We start from the raw sequence: 19,458 nt of genomic DNA, 5'->3' as shown, positions 1-19,458 counted from the left end.
TTCTCCCTTGGAGCCTCCACAAAGAACCAGCCCTGTGGACAACTTGATTTTAGCCCAATAAAACTCATTTTAGACTCTGTTCTCCAAAACTGTAGGAGAATAAATTTTTGTTCTTTTAAGCCACTATATTGGTGCTGATTTGTTACAGCAGCCACAGGTAACTAATACAAGGACTCAATGGGGTAATATCTCTGCCTGTGCACAGCAGAACCTTAAAAATGATAATTCTATCCCACTGCATTTTTTAAATATCTTCTTACTGCACCTCTTTTAATATGACTTTTTAGGCACTGTCTGGAAGACAGGGAAAGAAATGGAAATTGGAGGGAGCTCAACCTCCCCCATGAGGCTGACAGTTTTGAAGTGGCCTCTTGATGTGGGAGTTTTGCAGTGTTGAGTGATTTAGCCCAGAGACAGGGGTAAAACTGGAATTAAACATTACATCCTTATCATTCCAGAGTCAGCCTGACCCTAATAAGTGTCAGGCTTATCTGGGTAGCTGCTCATCTATAACTCTGAAAACCCATCCGCAGCATACTTTGTCAAGTCCAAAGAGCTAAGAGATCATTGTGCTGAAGGGAGAGATAAGAAAAGGAGGCTCAGAGCAGTGGCCTGCTTTGCCCACACATTGTGAATTGTGGTCAGCTGAGGCTAAAATCCAACTCTGCTTATTCTTGGAGCAATGTTTCACATGGAGGAAGCGACTTGTCTAGATTTCTGTAAGACTCACAGAAACTGGAAGAGTTCATATCTTAGAAAATCCTTCACGCAGAGTTTCTAAGTAGACTTAGAAAGAAAAGATAGAAGGTGACTGAGAAGGGTAAGGGGACACTCGCCAGGCACCGCTCTTCCCCCTTGCTCCCATGAACAATCTGCAAGTCCTCTCTCTTTTGCTTCCCTCAGGTGTCCATTTCATTCAGTGACCTCATCAGATGGAGCTATCGTATCTGGGGACTGAAGGAGTCCCACAATGAGATGCCAAGCCAATCTTTCAGGCACTGTCTCAGAGAATGGCCTCTGTAGGGGAAGTTCAAAGGCTTTGTAAATTCTTTGGAACACCTGCCCAGGCCAGGATTGGACCTGACTTGCAGAAGGATGGTACACAGGGAGTGCTCTACAGTAAGTATAGATACATGACTCACTGTTTGAGACAGATGATAGAAGACTTCCTCCTTGAACATACTTTATAAGGAAGTTATAGTGAAGCCTTGATAATCCCCATGGGCAGGAGAGGGTGGGAGCCAGAATGAATCAGTGGGACAGCTGCACTGTAGAAGACCAGTGGAGGGGTGATTACTTTGAAGTATATTTTGCCAGTAGCTCGTCTAAGCTAGTATGGTGTTGCCAATGAGAGATCTTCTGGGAGCCTGGTTTAATGAGCACAAATCAGTGGTGAATGGATGCTTTTAAGGGAAGCGGAAGTACTTTGGCTCTTCAACAAGTTGCAATCTTGTTTGCATAATCTAACAGATGATTTATGGGAAACTGCTGGTATTCGACTACATTTGACCTACAAAGATGGCACTTACATATTAGTTCAACTAGTGAACTTAGGTCTTGCTGAGATCCCAGCACCACAGTTGCATATGCAACAAGCAGAGCCACTCACTTCTAGGAATGCAGGCTTGAACAAAATCTGCCATGGCCAGAGTCGAATGAGGCATGCAGTGATTCCCAGATGTTCTGGGACTTGTAAGACCCTTGGACTGCTGAAGAAACCAGGAACAACTCCCCACCAGAGTTGAGATCAAATTGTACCAGATACTTTGTGACTTTTATTTCATTATTATTATTTTTTTATTATTATTATTTTTAATTTTACCAGTTACTTGAGTGAGGACATAGAGCAGAAAGGTAGAGTTGAGAGAAATGAGGAGAAATAAGGAAATGAGATGTTTCCTATGGTCCAATATTGCAGAGTATTGTATCTACTACAGGACTATAGACATAAAGCTACCAGCTTATGCCCAGCCATAGAAAATGCCAACTTCTGAGGCACCTGGGTGGCTCAGTCAGTTAAGCATCCGACTTCGGCTCAGGTCATGATCTCGTGGTTTGTGAGTTCAAGCCCGCGTCGGGCTCTGTGCTGACAGCTCAGAGCCTGGATCCTGCTTTGGATTCTGTCTCCTCCTCTCTCTGCCCCTCCCATGCTCATGCTCTGTCTCTCTCTGTCTCTCAATAATAAATGTTTAAAAAAAAAAAAAAGAAAGAAAATACCAACTTCCTTCTTCCTTCCCATTGAGAACAATCAAAGAGAAGTAACAAAGGAAGTTGCTTTTCAGGGGAGTTGTATCATGGTCGGAGGGATGAGACCTGTAAGTCTGCCAGACTTCCCAATGACCAGGCACCTGCTTTGGAGGCTAAACCCTCTGGCTATGAAGTATCTGTGGCTTAATTAACTGTTTCCTTTGTGTATCAAGTGTTCCCTTCTCCAAAGGTGTGGAGGTTAGAGAATGGAGAGTTTGTCTCCAAGACTTCTAAGTCCTTTTGCTCTCTCTAACCCTAGCAATGCAGTAGGAACATCTGGTTTCCTTTGGGTAGCTGAGAAAAATGCCCAATGGCAAAATCATTCTCTAGGTCTCAAATGACCCAGCAAGATTTAACCAGCACCTTGAACAGTGGCTGGCACATAGTAAGCACTCTATAGATATTTGTTTTATGAATGGTTGAATCTAATTATCTTTGAAGCACAAGCTTGGATGTGAAAAATCTGGCTCACATTTTTTCCTGATAAAAGCAGCCAATTGAATACAGAATTATTGATTGCCTACGATTTTCTGTAGCAATAAAAATAAGGGCTGCTATCTTTTGTTCCTGACTGTTGGATGTTGCTTTTACAAATTTTATCTATTGGACTCAGACATGTATCACACCTTGGGTACAGGTAATGGGACCTTGTCACAAGGATTAAAAGGTGACCCATCCAGTACTGCAGGTGTTTATAGCCCTGTGGGAAAAGACAGACACAGAAACAGGTAATTGCAGAACAATGTAATATGTGGTGCTGTGTGGGGCACCTGGGTGGCTCAGTCGGTTAAGCGTCCGACTTCAGCTCAGGTCACGATCTTGCGGTCTGTGAGTTCGAGCCCCGCGTCGGGCTCTGGGCTGATGGCCCAGAGCCTGGAGCCTGCTTCCGATTCTGTGTCTCCCTCTCTCTCTGTCCCTCCCCCGTTCATGCTCTGTCTCTTTCTGTCTCAAAAATAAATAAACGTTAAAAAAAATTTAAAAAAAATAAGTGTTGCTGTGAAAGTCACCGTGAGAGGCTATGATAGGGATGCAGAGGTATAGAGAACCTAAGTTTTTCCATTGCTTGAATGCTTCCAGTATCAGGAGATTCATTACCTTACAAGAAAATGCAGGGAGAAAGAGTACATTAATGTTCTCTATGTAGCTGGCATATTTTAAATGAGTATCTGTTATGTGCCACACACTAAGTCAGGTGCTAGGCAGGCAGAGAATAAAAGGTGCAGTTCCCACTCTCATTGAACTTTCTGATTCGTGGGGAAGATGGCCATTCAACACATAAATACACAAAAAATATATAATTACAAACAAAACAGTGATGGAGTGTGATACAACAAGAACCCAGTGCTGTGAGGTGCTCTACATGAGTTCTCATTTCCTGGACTTAGTTCAGTCCGGAGGGGTATTTTTTAAAACTTCTATTTTTAAAAAATAATCTAATCATTCTGTACACAAGACTAATTTCTCCAGAAAATACTAAGATATTTAAAAATGCCTTGCTATTTATAAAAATAAATAACATAAACTACTTTTCTTCATTAATGACACGGGCTTTCTTTGCAACTTACACAAAGGGGATGTGAGTTTTCACTTTACTCATTTAAAACGTATTTATAGGGGCACCTGGGTGGCTCAGTCGGTTGGGCGTCTGACTTTGGCTCAGGTCATGATCTCCTGGTCCCTGAGTTCGAGTCCTGCATCGGGCTCTGTTCTGACAGCTGGGAGCCTGGAGCCTGCTTCGGATTCTGTATCTCCTTCTCTATCTGCCTCTCCCCTGCTCACACTCTCTCAAAAACAAACATTAAAAATATTTTAAAAAATAAAACATATTTCTATAATATGTATTTTGTACTATGGACTTGAGTGCATTACAGATGGTAACTCACTTAATCCTCATAACCTATCAGAGAGGTGTTACTATCATTATTTCCACTGTACAGTTAAGGAAACCGCTTAGGAACTCAGAGAGGTGAGATAACTTGTCTAAGGCTGTGCTGACAAATGGCAGAACCAGGACTCCATCCAGTTCATGTGGCCCCCAGAGTCCCTGCTTATCACCACTATCCTGCCCTTGAAGAATTACCAAGGCAAACGAACTCTGAAATGTGCCCATCTAACTGGAACGAGAGCTGAGTATTTTAATCTCTACTTTGCTGAGGAGTTAGCTGAGGCTCCCCATTGTAAACTGCTTTGCCCAAATCCACACAGCTGGTAACTGTCAGAGCTGGAATTAGATCCCAGCACTGTCCAAGGCCAAGTACAAACTTTCAGCTCCACATCATCACTGAGGAGCCTCGTGGTACGCGAGCCACCGCATCCAGGGACAGAATATTAGAAAGACAGTCATTGAAATGTACTCTTTCTCTTCAGCATACTATTTGCTTTATGTGCCTTTAACAGGTACCACTGACTTAGGGGTGAATTATGTGCTATCTCGTGCTGATACATAAATGTGGGTTGTTTAGTCTTGTTTAAGTAAGAGCATAGGAAGTCTGATTCTTCCACTCAAATCCACCCACTTCTGTCTAGGCTGATGCTGAATGTTGAAGTTCTCATAAAATACTCACTGGTTTAAATCACAGAGTTTGAAATTTTTATGATGTTGCATACAGACTTCAAAATAATGCACTAAGATTACCCAATGGCTCTGAGTTGGGACTTTAAATCATGCAGACCTGGGTTCAAATCCCAGCTCTATGACTTTTGAGCTTCATTCTCCTGGGCACGACTGGTCACCTCCCTGGGCCTCAGTGTTTTCATTCATGAAATGGGGATAAGAACAGTGACATTCGGGGCTGTCGTTAAAAGCCAGTGAGATAAAGCACTTAGTACCATGTTTAGGACATAGAAAGTGCTAATGAGTCGGTAGTTATTATTGCTTCTAGATTTTTCTCTTTATTGAATAAATGTCATCTGAACTATCGAATAAAGCTTCCTTAGCAGCTTTTGTTTCATTTCTAAAACTAGATAAGGAGCTGGGGACTTACTGTAGTTTAGTTACCTCCTGAATTCTTTCCCCTGCCTTTAATAAAAAGGGGTCTGATTTGTTTCACTCTTTGGTTTGTGCCAGTGATTCTGAACTAGGTAGGAAGGGATTTTCCTCCCCAGGGGGCATTTGGAAATGACTGCAGATTTTTTTTTTATACATTTATTTATTTTTGAGAGACAGAGACAGAGCGTGAACAAGGGATGGGCAGAGAGAGAGGGAGACACAGAATCAGAAGCAGGCTCCAGGGTCCGAGCTGTCAGCACAGAGCCTGACGCGGGGCTCGAACTCACGGACCACGAGATCATGACCTGAGGCGAAGTCAGACGCCAAACCGACTGAGCCACCCAGGCGCCCCTGACTGCAGATATTTTTGACTGTCACAACTTGGGTGGGAGCGCTATTGGAAGCTAGTGGATAGAGGCCAGGGGTGCTGTTGACCATCCTGCTATGCATGAGATGTCCCCCCAACTTCCAAAGATGTAGGCAGTACAAATATATCATGAATGCTGAGACTGAGGAACCCTGGTTTATACCCTCTAGCTCGCAAGCGCGTGTACACACACACACACACACACACACACACACTCACACTCATCCCAAATCCTTGCCTCCATGAAGGGAACAGTGTGCAAGAGACCGGAGTCCTGAGTGAACTCCAGGATGATGTCATGCTGGGGGGAGACCCACACAGGCCTGCGGTGAGACACAGTACACGTGGGGGATCTCACCATTTCCGCACAGACCCCTCACCTCGCAGTCACCACCGCCTCATATCCTGCTCTGGTCCCTCCTGGGAATGTGGGAAGCCTCACAGCAGATGGGGTTTCGCTTAGTCACATTCTCTGTGGTCAGATCGGATTACATCCACAGCAGCTTTGGCTCTGAGAGACCCACAGTTGCCTGGTGCTCTCTGGGCTGGCCTTTGACCTTCCAAAGCCAAAGGCATCCCAAGATGAGCAAGGAGAGGGGTCTGTCTGCAGGTCTATCTATCAAAAGGGAGAAAGGTGAGAAAGAGAAAAGAGGCAAAGGATGCTGGAATCCTTTTTTGAAGGCAGGGACTGGGTGTTTCTCTGTGTGTATTTCTTGTGCTTATCACACCAGGTGCTAAGTTGTCTGTAATTTTTAAAAAAGAAACACATAAATTATAGAAATCTTGAAGGAGTTTGTATTTCACAGGAAAGAGTAAAATGGGTGCTAATATTAAGTGATTAAAATATTCCCTATACTAGGTTATGTGTTTAACAACTATTACTTCATGTTAACTCTGAAACAGTGATGTGTAGATTACCATCTCCACTTGAGAGCTGTTACAGGGCAAGTGAAGCTGGGTGACCCAAGGGCACAGAGATACTAAGTGACAAAAGCCTCTAAGTGACAAAGTGAGGGAAACAAATTTTATGAAGAGCTATACAGTCCCTGCCACAGTGGGGATCAATGAACTTGTTCTTGAATTTGGAAGAGATGGTCCAGGATATAGAAGAAATTTTGGTAGGTAACAGATCTGGCCACACCCCTCAGATCTCACCCTTCGGTTGATTACTAATTCTTTCTATGTATGGACCTCCCTCCTAGGTGGCAACAGGGACAAGGTAGTGAGCAATCCTCCCCTGGGGTTTGGACCAATTTATAGGATGAAAATAGAACTCTTTCGGAAGAAGGATTAGTGGGGCCCTCTTATCTTTGTTCCATAGGAATGTACACTTTGTAATTAACTCATTGACTCATTCCACAAACATTCGTTTGAGCATACTATGTACAATGCTAGGCAGCGGGGACCTAAATATCCAGTCCCTGCTCTCGAGGAGCTGATACTCAAGTGTGGAAAAGATGAGGAATGGGGTTGTTACAATCCAGCAGAATGAGTCCTGTGGCAGAGGTAGGAACAACCTAGATGAGGATCATCTAACCTAGGCTGGACAGAGGATTAGCTGGTTTATCTCTACGCTGAGTCTTAAAACATCTTCAGAGCAAAGCAGTTTGGAAATAATGTTCTGGTAGAAGACATAACATGTGCAAAGGCAAGGAGGCATGGAAGAACATTCAGGAACAGCAAGTAGTTCAGGAGGGATGAATACAGGGCCCATAAGGGAGAGATATGGCTGCACTAGATCATGATGAGTACTGTGGGCACCTGAGGAGGAAGCTTTTCTGACCTTCTGGAAGTGAAAATGTCCACTTGGGAATAGGGAGTTTCATGGAACACAATGGAACTGCCCATGGCTTGTCCTGGTGAGAACTTGCTGCTTGTCCGTAGTGACTTAGGCACCACCAACACACCCAAATGCATGTCACTAGGCTAGGGACTTCCTCTAGTCACGTGTCCTTGCAGCTGTAGTCCACATACAACCTCTGCTACACATTCTAGCCTCTTACAGGAATTACGTGTGCCAGAGAGGGCACTGATTCTCTGCCCCCTTGGGTACCACTCTTGGTTTTCCTAAGGACTCTCTAATAAAATGATGTCTTCCCTTCCTTCATCCCCAGGGGACTGATAACTGTTTCTGGTCTCCAGAGAAGAAGACTGAGTCACTATATCATCACTCTACAGTGCCTTAACACCCTGTGGCCATCGGTATTCATGAAAGAGACAAATTATGAGGATGCGCTGGGAACTAGAGTTTCAGTTTCTCGTTTGTAATCTATTGCTGGATAGGAAGCAGAAACACATGGAAAAGATTTGATAATGTTAACAAATGACACAATAGTAACTAGCTGAGCCAGGAAATGTCTTCTTTCCTCACTCAAATGAGGTGCTTCAGTTACACAGACTTCTGGGAAGACAGCTTTCTCATCTTATCTAAAATGCCATTTCATCTTCCAACACTCAGCTCAAATGCCACCTGCTCTGTAAGTCATTCGTCGATATTCTGCTCAGAATGTGTCTCTATATTTTACTTGTATCTTGTTCCTTGATTACTCACTTTGCCAGGATCTTAAATAATTGTTTCCATATGTGTCTGTCTCATGAGATTACAGAATAAGGTAACATTTATTATGAGCCTGCGTGTGCCAGGCACTGGGATAATTGTTTTACACATTTTTTTATGGAATCTTCTCAAATTGACTGTGGGCAGATGCTACTAGTTCCATATTAAGAGTGAGTGCATGGGGTTCCTAGATGTTAAGCCCTGGAGTGTTTAAAAATAGGAGCGCCTGGGTGACTCAGTCAGTTGAGTGTCTGACTCTTGATTTCAGCTCAGGTCATGATCTCACTGTTGTGGGATCAAGCCCTGCATCAGGCTCCATGCTCAGCATGGAGTCTGCTTAAGATTCATTCATTCATTCTCTTCCTCCCTCTCTCTCTCTCTCTCCCTCTCTCTCTCTCCTTTTGCCCCTCTCCCCGCTCACATTCTTTCTCTCTCTCTCTCAAAAAAAATAAATAAATAAAAATAAAAATAAAAACAAATGTAGGTCTCATCTCACTCTGCATGCTCCACCACTATGGCATGATAGTTCCTGAAAGTGGTAGGAACAAATATCCTTGGGATTCTTCTTTTCCCTTCCCAAGTAATGCAATATCCATCCAAGGTTTGTTTTATATTAGAAAACAAATACTAGCAAAGCTCAATAGTAGCGTAACCAGGGAGTCCGAGCACTAAATCCTGGGCTTCTGCCACAGGCACTTACCATAGGATGTGTATTGTTCTGTGCTTCATCATGATACAAAGAATTCTCACTGATGTGGTGATATATTTTAGGATCAGATTTTCAAAACTCCTCCCAAATAGTTATGTGTCACCGCATGGAAAGAGCTAGGGCATGTGGGCCACCCTGTGTCCTACCCTTTTTCAGAACTTCTTTCTTGACCTTTGGCAAGCCCCAATGTGCCTTTCCCTTGAAAGAGCTTATGAAACACAACCTTTCCTTGGGTCAATCCCTGATTAAAGGAAGTCTTTAAAAACTTGCTTGTGTGTGTGTGTGTGTGTGTGTGTGTGTGTGTGTGTGTGTTGGGAAGGAGGCAAAAGTGAGGAGGTGGTTTCCACTCAGTAGTCTAGGGCCCACAGAATTGGAAAATTTCCCCCAAAAAAGGAAATGTTACAAGAGCTCTTCTTTTGCAGAGCTTTTCTGTTTTTGGAAAAGCAGGTGTGAAAAATCCATTATGTTCTCATCCACAGTCAGAAGGTCTGCTCAGACTTTTAAAATTGTAGAGAAAGCATTTGTTAGCCTCTGTTTTCAATTAACTGGATGAGTTGGTTCTCCTGCTAAGGGAACACGGTCTCACGGAGATGATGAAGCCATCTTTACTAACCCCAGGAGAGGAAGGCTGGGGGTGGCCCTAATGAGTTAATGACAAAGTTCAAGCTCATTTAACTTCTTTGATCACTCTGTTTGCAAACACAGTATCTATTATGAGAACATATAGTGTCCATTACAAGGTGAAGATGATATGAGGATATTTATTTAATACATATATATTTATCACTTGCTCTATATTTAGCATTGCTCTGGGCAGTGAGGAATTTAGATGAACCACAGGGCTTGCCCTGAAAAGGCTTAGAGCCCAGGGAGGAGACAAGTAAAGTGACAATTGTAATCCAATGTGATGAGTGCCGTGATAGGGTGAGCAGAAGATCTACATGGGTGGAGGTGGGGAAAGCTTGCAAGAGAGGTTTACACCTGAACAGAGTCTCAGACATGATTTAGAGTTACAGAGGAGAGGGAAGAAGGAAGGGAGTTGGAGAGAGACAGAGGGATCTGCCCGTTCAGAATGTGGAGCTGAGAAACGGCATCCTGCATTCTAGAAATGCTGGTGGGGTGGCAGAGGGAGCACAGGGGGTGGGCTTGTGAGAAGAGCAAGGTTGGTAGGTTCTCATGCAGGCCTTGAAAGCCATGTGAAGGATTTCAATCTCTCCACCAGCTAGGTGATGGAAGGCCATTCTGGGACAGCAATAAGGCAGTGACAAGGATAGATTCATGCCTTAGAAATATCATCGTGGTTGAAGTTTGAAGTGAAGTTAGGAAGAAGGAAAATGGGAGTCAGGGAGACCACTGAGGGGCTGTCATAGTCATTTAAGCAAGAGATGATGGTGGTTTGGGCCAGGGTTGGAGCTGTGGGGATGGAGTAAAGTGGCAGGTTTTAGTGACATTAAAGACAAGCTTGCCAGAGTTTGGTGACTGAGCAGATGTGGGTAATTAAATAGAGAGAAGCAGCATCCTGAAGGGGGGTGCCCAGTGGATGCTGATGCTGTTTACCGAAGTGAGACTAGGAGAAGAAGAGGATGATGACCATTTGAACCTGGAAGTTTCAGCTCAGGAATAGAGGCAATAACAATGATAAGACTCCTTTGTCACCTTGGCCTCAGCAGGACATACTGCCCATGTTCCATTCATCTCTAGACATGGCCTGTGAGCACATATTTGTAGAAACCTCTCACTTGGAAAGGAGCCAAAGGTAGGCCAAAATCATCTCTAGAGGGGCTCTCCTCACTGGTTTGATATGCTTTCTTCTCACAGTCCAGAATAGTAACATAGTGCATGTAAGCCAGGCTGCCTGGGTTTGCAAACAGTCAAATTCTTACTGTGGTGTCACCTTGGGCAAGTTACTTAGCCTACCTGTGACTCAGTGTATACATTATAAGGTGAGAATCATAGTTCCCACTTGACAAATTTACTGTAAAACAAAAAAAGTGTGTAGAACCATCTGTAAGGGTGGAAGTACCTGAGAAACACTGATAAAACAAATGAGTAGCTATCTTCTTGGTACATTCCCTCCTCCTATTAGGGTAAAACATTTACTGGATGCACTAAAGGCCATGGATTCAGAGCCCTTCTCTCTCTCTCTCTCTTTTTTTTTTTTTTTTGAGGGAGAAAATGGAATTGAGAGATCCAGTGCTGGGCTAAGCTTTCTTTTCATGTTAAAGTATGTGCTGTACCTCCTGCTGGAACTGCCCTTAACTTTTCACCTACTTAAAACTTGCTCAAGTATCATCACCTTTTGTAGGATCACTCTATCCACCCTTCTCTGATCCCTAGAGTCTTCATGGTTCTTCTCATATAATGCTTACTACGGAGTATCTTAATTATTTTCCATGAGTTTATCTTTCCTTTAGTAAACTCTGAGTTCTTCAGAGTTTCTGAATCTTCTTAGCCTTGGAAGTTCCAGATCCTAACCCAGAAGTTGGTGCAGACTGAGTGTCTAGGTAAGGCTTACTGAATGATTCAATGGATAATTAAAACTGCTTAAAACTGAAGCAACAGTAGATAGACAACATGCATTTTTTCCCCTCCTGTCATCTCCTTAACTTGCCTTCATCCCAGTTCAACAGTCTTCCCAGAAAGGAGAACATCTGGAATTGACCAAAGAAGGAAAGGGCATCCTACAAAATGATTTTAAAATATTTATTGTTTTGCTTGTGTTCTCCAGATAAGGCATTGATTCCAAGGCACCAGCGTTATATTCTGTAATTAAAGAGATTATTTTTTTTAACCTCTCAGCAAAAAACCAGGGTTTAAAAATCTTTCAATTTCCTAAGGCAAGATAGGGCACCCAGTTACAAAGGGTAGCATAGGTTCACGGGTAGGAACACTAGACTGGGGTTGACACTCCAATCTCAGCCTAACTTGACAGGAAACATTTATACTTAGAAAATGTGTCATCTTTACCTCTTTTATACAGATCGGTTTATCAGTAAATAGTGTCCTTTTGAACACCTACCATTTGATCTGCCCTAATATAATTATTGAAGAGAATTTACTGTGGCAAAATACAGTAGTTTTCAATAATTTGCTTTTTACCCTCTAAAATAATCTTGGAAAACCATGTACCTTTCAAGTTGACAAATGCTTTTATGGTACGTTTAAATAGTTGCAAAGGACACAACTTCAAGTATGTTAAATACATATCATTTAAAAATAAAACTCTTTTAAATAGATTTGATAAAACCAAAGTTCTGTTGTGATTTGATATCATTTATCCATTAAGAAATATATGAATAAGATCTTTCTTAATAGCTGAAAACTTACATAGTTCCCTTTTCTCCTTAAATGTGTATTTCCATTCAATTTCCTCCACAGTTTATCATAATGTGGTATATCTTATATTTAAAAGTCTTCCCTTGATCATGTTATCCTATTCCTCTAAAACAAAACATGTACATAAATTGATATTAAAATTTCTTTAATGTTCGGTAAGTGTTAAGTTTCTAGCACAAGACAATTTCTTCTGGAGTGAATTATTGTAACAATTATTAGAAGTACTAAGTTGACAACTCCACTATACACTTAATGAAATTTTGATAGGAGCACCTGAGTGGCTCAGTTGATTAAGCATCTGATTCCTGATTTTGACTCAGGTCATGTCTCATGGTTTGTGAGTTCGAGCCCCACGTCAGGCTGTGTCTGGCAGTGGGGTGGGTGCCTGCTTAAGATTATCTCTCTCCCTCTCTCAGCCCCTCCTCTGCTCATCTCTCTCTCTCACTCTTTCTCTCAATAATATAATTAATTTAAAAATTTAAAAAAATAAGATTTTGATAAATATTTATGACAGGAAACAAAGTTTTATTGGAGATGCTTTCTGAATAAGATGAATTTTCTTCAATTAGATCATATATCTGTTAAGGAATATTCATTATTGCTAACCTGAGATGGTATTATATGAATTCCATTCTAAGTTTTCTTGTCGTTTTTTTTTTTTTTTTTTTTTTTGGTTGTAAGCACTGAGAAACCCATTCACAGAAATGAATAGATAAGAAGAACTTTTGTTATAGCAGTGTTATAACCTTCTACCAGGTTGTATGCCAAAAATCCCATAGGAATAATCATCAGAAAGCATTTTTAATAATTTTTCAACTGACATTTTAATTAGGTCCCCCTTTAGTTTTGTGAACAAAGCATTGGAAGTCATATGACTTGAAAAATAATTTGCTACTAGATCATCAGTCATTCAACAGAACTTTGAATTGTACTTTTGTTGGTCTCCTAGAGATTTTTATACCCCAAGGCAACTCAAGATGAGTGAGAGGTATGGCTTCCTTTTGTAAAGTGAGTGAATGGCATTTATGAAAAGAGACTCCTTATCTTCAGTTTCTTGAGAAAGAGTACAAATCAAATTTGAGAACCTAAAAATTCCCTTAAATCTATCTGCCAACTGGAGCCCTTAGAAAATCCTTGAGTACCTCTGTGGGTACAGTGTACTGGAGTTTGAACATTGTGATATGAATTATATCATTTCTGTAATTAAATTAAGACTTCCCAGAGAGGCAGCATGATTGTACAGGTAGTAATAAGATAACAGTGCAAAGCAGCCAGAAGTCAAGTTCATATTGACTTATATGGACCCGATTCTATAATTCAGAAGTGGGAAAAACTAACTTGTGTTTCTGCAATCTGGGTTGGCTTCATGAATGAGCTTGGATTCAAATGAATCCTTGAATTATGGAAACAGAATGTTAAATCTGGAATAAAGTTTAGAGATCATCTAGTCTGGAGAAGGCAATGAAGCATTATCTTCTTTTTAATGTCTATTTATTTATTTTTATTTTTGAAAGAGAGAGAGGGCAGGGGAGGGGTAGAGAGAGAGGGAGAGAGAATCCCAAGCAGGCTCCACGCTGTCAGCGCAGAGCCTGATGAACTGTGAGATCATGACCTGAGCTGATATCAAGAGTCAGACTTTTAACCTAATGAGCCACCCAGGCACCCCATGAAGTGTTATCTTCTATACTGGCTTGGATTAATCCTTAGTGACTGCTTGGAGTTCTACATCAAGAAGGATTCAGAGGAATCATCTATAGGAGAGAATGCTATGACTGATTGGTCACGCCTGTCAGTGGAAGTGGGAGAGAAGTTGCACAGGTGCTCTGTATAAGCCATGCCTGGCATAGCACAGGGACCACAGGGAGAGCTGAAGCCCAGTGAGGGCAGGAAACTCAATCAAAATTCCACAGCTAATTAGTGGCAGGATGGGAAGAATTATTTTTTCTTCATCGTTCGGTGCTTGTTGTGAATTTAATCATATTTGCAACTGGAAAGTGGACATTTTCAAGCTGGAAGGGAGAAAATCTTATTGTGCAAATATGAACTGTTCTTTCTTTTAGGGAGCTTTTAGGTTCCTTTCACATTCGTTCTCTATGGCTATTTGCTGAAAGAAGGAAATAGGTCAGCCATTATGAGGATGCTGAAAATGCTGGGTGGTCTTAATGCCCATCCAGAAGGAGCTCAGGAAAAATCAAAACCATAAAAGCAACACTCTACTCACCTGGCTACTGGTCCTACGTCACCCTGGCCCAGAGGTGCAGAGTGGAGTTAACAGAGGCTTGCGAGGCCTATTACTGTTACATCTACCGAAGGTTTCCACTCATTCCCAGCATCTTGCACACTCACAGTGCCCTAGATGAGTCCTTTCACCATATGAATATTATCAAATTGTAGGACTGGAGTGGGAGTAGACAGAAGTATAAGCAGAGGTACAACAGGATTATACACTGATGGAGGGATTAACTTCATATATAACAAATGGATTTTACCATACATACTGAATTGCGTATTGCCTTACAACTCCTTTTGGACCTCTTTCCACATAAATCTCCATGTGCCTCATTCTTTTTAGCTATAACATCACATTCAGTTGAGTCCAGACTTTTGACAGTGTAAACAATGCTGCAGTAAACATCCCTGTGATTTCATCTTGGTGCATTTCTGAGAATTTATTTGAAGGATAAATTCCTAGAAGTGGACTGGCTGCAACAAAGCTTTCAATTCTCACAGATCTTGTCACATGGGTTTCTCCTATTACTCTTCTCAAAAGGTGATATCAATTTACACTCCAAACTATGGTATATGGGAGTGCTGGCTCCCTCACATCCAACCAACACTAGGTATTTTCAAAGGTAAGAACAGGATTTGAATAGTTACAGTTTTGAATTAGACTTGAAGCCTCCCTCTTGGCTGCCCCCACCCGTGTCTCCCCAAAGCAATACAGATGGGTGACAGCGAATGCCACAGACTCTGCTCAAAAGGCTGAATGCTCCTGCTTCAGTGGGAACAGGGGGTGTTTCTTAAGTCTGTGCCCTACTTGGCATCTGTCCCTGACAGACCCAGCCAATGTGGGGAGCCAGCTGCTCTGACGGTAAGAAAGAGTGGATTGGAAACAAATTGATCTTTTCACAGCTGGCCGTTCCCTTCTTTCCCTTCAGCTTGGACCCGGCTCAGAACAAGGTCACTGATGTTCTGCTGCAACAAAAATGGCATTATTGAGGACTGACTCCTTTGGGGGAAGTGTCATTCCCCAAGAATTGCCTCTGTAGTGTCAACCATGACAAGCCCGGAGACAGCATAGCTACAAGTCTCCACGGGTCTCCAAAGCAACACCCAAACTGTCCATCCTGTTGACCATGGACTCTTCTGTTGATGTCTACAACTTTATTTAAAGGATGTCAGATGACTCCATTCAACAGACTATAACCTCTTGTTTATCTTTCCTGGAGGCCTGTGGTCAGAGGATGGGAGACTTTGGGATTCAAAAGGAAAAGAACTATGTGAGCAACAGGGGAAAGGATCTAGTGTTTATTTCTAGCATCACCATCTTATCACTGTTCATCCTATTACTCTTCTGCTTTCTTTCCACAGTGCTCACTCCAGCTGAGAGAAATCATTTGTTTATCTTTTTATTGATTGCCTCCCTTACTAGAGTAAGCCTCAGGAGGGCAAGGCATCATTTAGTTCACAATTGTATCATCAGTCCCCAGAGTACCATGTGACCCATTGAAAATGCTTGATACATCTTTGTTGAATGAATGAGTGAGTGAATGAATGAATAAAGCAAATGAGTACCTCCTGTGTTGCATAATTTTGTGCATGCAATGCCATTTAATATTTAAATGTCATGAGGTATAAATATTTTCATTTATGGCTAACGAATTTGACTCTGAGATTAAATAACACTACCAGAACCACACAACTGGTAATTGGTAGAACTGACGTTTTCATTTAGTCCTGGCTGACCCAAAACCTATCTTCTAGGCCACTGGGATTCTGACTTTTGAAAGTTTAAACTGAAAAATATTACAGGCTTTTGCAAGCAATAAGGGATACGGTCATTAGAGACATTGCCAGGTGAACATGATGTGCTCAAGAAGAACAGATAGCCCTCATTACCCTCACCACAGTGAGCAATCCCCAACACCTTAAGTGCTTATTGAATTTATATTCGTTTGGGGACAACAGTAGGGCCAATTTATATGAATTTGCACAAATTTGGGACCTCTGCACTGAGTAACAGGGGCACTCTAAAAGATCCTTATGTTAACAGTAAGAGACTGTAATGAAGGGCACTAATATTCTACAAAGTTATATTGTGTGCAAGGAGTCATGCTTTAAATATGTGATTTCATTTAGTTCTTACAACAGCATTTCTCTCTTCTTTTCTTTTCCTTTCTTTTTCTTTCTCTTTCCCTTTCCTTCCCCTTCCTTTCCTTTCTCCTTCCTTCCTTCCTCCCTCCCTCCATCTTTCCTTTTCTTTCTTTCTTTCTTTCTTTTCTTTCTTTCAACAAGAATTTGGAGATTTAGGTTGGGTAAGCAATATTTAACAGTAGGACCAACACTTGAACCTACAGCTTTATATCTATAGAGCCTCTCCTCTTTCTACTCACCGTGCCACTGAGTATTGGGCAGGGACTATGGTCTCAGTTGACCAAGTACAGTCATAGGCACAGAGGGTGCTGCATAAATGATCAATTGGCAGACCCCTAACAGTCTGGTCCTCAGCCAGTGATCCCCAGGGCTACTTGGGGATTGGCATCATGCCTGGTATGACTTTATGCTTTAACTGTTTCTTTTGTTGGCCAGCCCCCTGGGGGAGCCCCGTCTCCTCCTTGAAACCCTGTGCTGGAATGAGAGGTCTCCACAAGGGTTCCGGAAGCCCACACTCAGTGCTGTGGGTTTTTTTTCCTGAGAACTCTCTGTAAGGTAATGCTCTGAGATCAGTCCTTCCAGCTCCCAACTCAAAGATCCACAAACTCCAGGCTCCCAGGGGTTTTGAGCTGGCAGTTATAATGAAATATTAGCACAGAAGAAAATGATTTTTTTTTCTATTTTGGGTTTCTAATCAGGACAGCATTGCTATGGGATGATTTATGCACTCATGAGTATTTTCAAAAAGTTTCTTTTAATGTTCCTTCTCTAGCCATTTCTCTTATCACTTGGGCTCAGCTTGGTGCTACTCCGGAATTTGCCTTTTCCCCCTTCCATCTATAAAATGCCAAACATATGTCCCCAGTCTGGCTCCATGAAACTGAGAATCTTTGGAAAACTCCTTAGAAAAAAGCCCTACAGATTTTGTTTTGGACAAAGCCAGCCCCAAAGAGGCACTTGAAGTATCTGGAGATGAAATGGTCGTCTGAAATAATAAAAACCCTAAAAAAATAAAAATAAAAGGGACTTTCTCCAAAACACTGTGTTCTTTATTAATTGTTCATTCAAGCAATCATTTGACAAATTCTCATTAAGTATTTACTCCATGTTAGACATGGTGCTGAGTATGAAGAACATAATAGTAAATCAGATAGAGTCCCTTTCTTGGGAGCTGATGGTCTAAAATAGCAGCCAATCGAGTACTGCAGAGCATTCCCTACTGGCCACCCCTACCTTGTGAGTCCATCTTTGACAGCTCCTCCCTCCTGGCACCACTGTTCTCATCTCATTCCCCATTTAGTGCACAGCCCACATTATATATGTGAGAACACTAAGGTCAAGAAAAGTGAGGTGACCTACACGTGATCACATGAAGTGTAACTGTCAGAGTTTGGGCTTGAATTCTAGTCCTCTTACTTCCTCTCCAGTATTCTTTCCTCTGGACTTTAAGGATATTTGAAATTCATCTATGAATCTCCTCTTGCCTTCTACTCATCCAAACCCATTCAAACTCACACAGACCCACTTTCCTCCAACCATATGAGAAAGCTAATGCCCCCGATACATCACGTTCTCTGCTGCCTTTGTGTTTTTACAACTACTATTCTTAGGCTACCACTGCTACTCTCAGAAGTAATAGCTAATACCTGTTGAGATCCTATTCAATGTCAAGCACTACTTTACATCATTGATTCAATATTCTGGACAAGGAGATAGGTTCTGTTATTATCTCCACTTTGTAATTTACAAAACTGAGGCTCAGAGACATTAAGTAACTTACTCAAGAGGCTGGGGTTGAAATTCAGGTAATACAGCATCAGAGCCTATGTTTCTCTTGGGGCTCTGCAAAAGTCTGTTGAATGACTGACTGGAAGACTGACTGAATGAAACTGAGTTCTTCTGTTGCTGTTTGTGAAACATCATTTTGATCAGAAGTCATAGGGAAATTATTATCTGCTAGAGATAGAAACAGAAGTTTCCTAAATTAGGTTGGCCAAGAATCTTCATTTCAATCTATTCAACCCTTACCTCTGCACCCATTATACATAAGCCTTAACTATATGAGATGAAAGATAAAGTGATTTATTAAATTTATTCATAACTCAGCACCAAGAGCACATGAGGATGAGCATATGCCTGTGCACACATTCTGATGTTCCCTGAGACGCTCATGCTCCTCTTGAAGAGAGCAGTGGGAGATGTTTACACGAAGGCCCTTGGCCTGCCCTCCTACATGGCTGGGAGAGGGAGCTGCTAGAAGTGTGCCAAGTAAGGAGTTCCATGCACAGTGTGCTTAGCTCAATTCTTCAAAGGGTTTCCAACATTTATGAAGCATAATAAGAAGTAACATCATTCCTGACATTATGGGGCCATTGATGAATGAAGTACGTCTATGGAAAGACAAATACCTTCACATGTTACCCATTTCCAAATCCTCTAGCAGCATATCTAAGAACTTCTCATTAACTCTACTTCACAGTTACCGGATCTACTCACTTGGCATTTCCCCCAGTGGATCCAGAGCCTGTGCTTCATCTCCTCAGTTCCTCCAGGCTCCTGTCATACAGTACCAGAACATTTTGCTCCCACAGCTGTTGAAAGAGACCCATCGATGTAGCCAAAGGAGTTGCTCAGCATCCTAAAAGCAAGACCAAAAAGAGCGGAAAAAAAAAAAAAAAGGAAGTTATCATTAGTAAGTGATTGACCTCATTCTGTAGGAATTCCTTTTGGAAAGGGAGCTGCAGAGTGTTGTGACAGATGGTAAATCATCTGTAAGAATGTTTACCATGGAATTCTAGCAAAAGAAATGGCTCAAGAAACTTCCTGGGTACACAAATGGAGTCTGCTCAGAGGCCCCAAAGGGGACTTGGAAAACTTGA

The 19,458-nt window shown here is 41.9% G+C and overlaps 1 protein-coding gene across 1 annotated transcript in view; it reads right to left on the bottom strand.

Moving 5' to 3' along the window:
• TNC (tenascin C) overlaps positions 1-19,195 on the bottom strand; it is a 121,287-nt gene extending 102,092 nt beyond the window's left edge. Inside the window, exon 1 of the mRNA XM_053204719.1 lies at positions 19,076-19,195. The gene's annotated coding sequence lies outside the window, so the exon portion shown is untranslated. The remainder of the gene's footprint in view (positions 1-19,075) is intronic.
• Between the last annotated feature and the right edge of the window lie 263 nt (positions 19,196-19,458).

Source organism: Acinonyx jubatus, chromosome D4 (genome assembly GCF_027475565.1).
Source record: "Acinonyx jubatus isolate Ajub_Pintada_27869175 chromosome D4, VMU_Ajub_asm_v1.0, whole genome shotgun sequence".
NCBI classification, from domain to species: domain Eukaryota; kingdom Metazoa; phylum Chordata; class Mammalia; order Carnivora; family Felidae; genus Acinonyx; species Acinonyx jubatus.
Note: the sequence above shows the minus strand (reverse complement) of the source record. Positions and strands in the feature narration are given on the sequence as shown.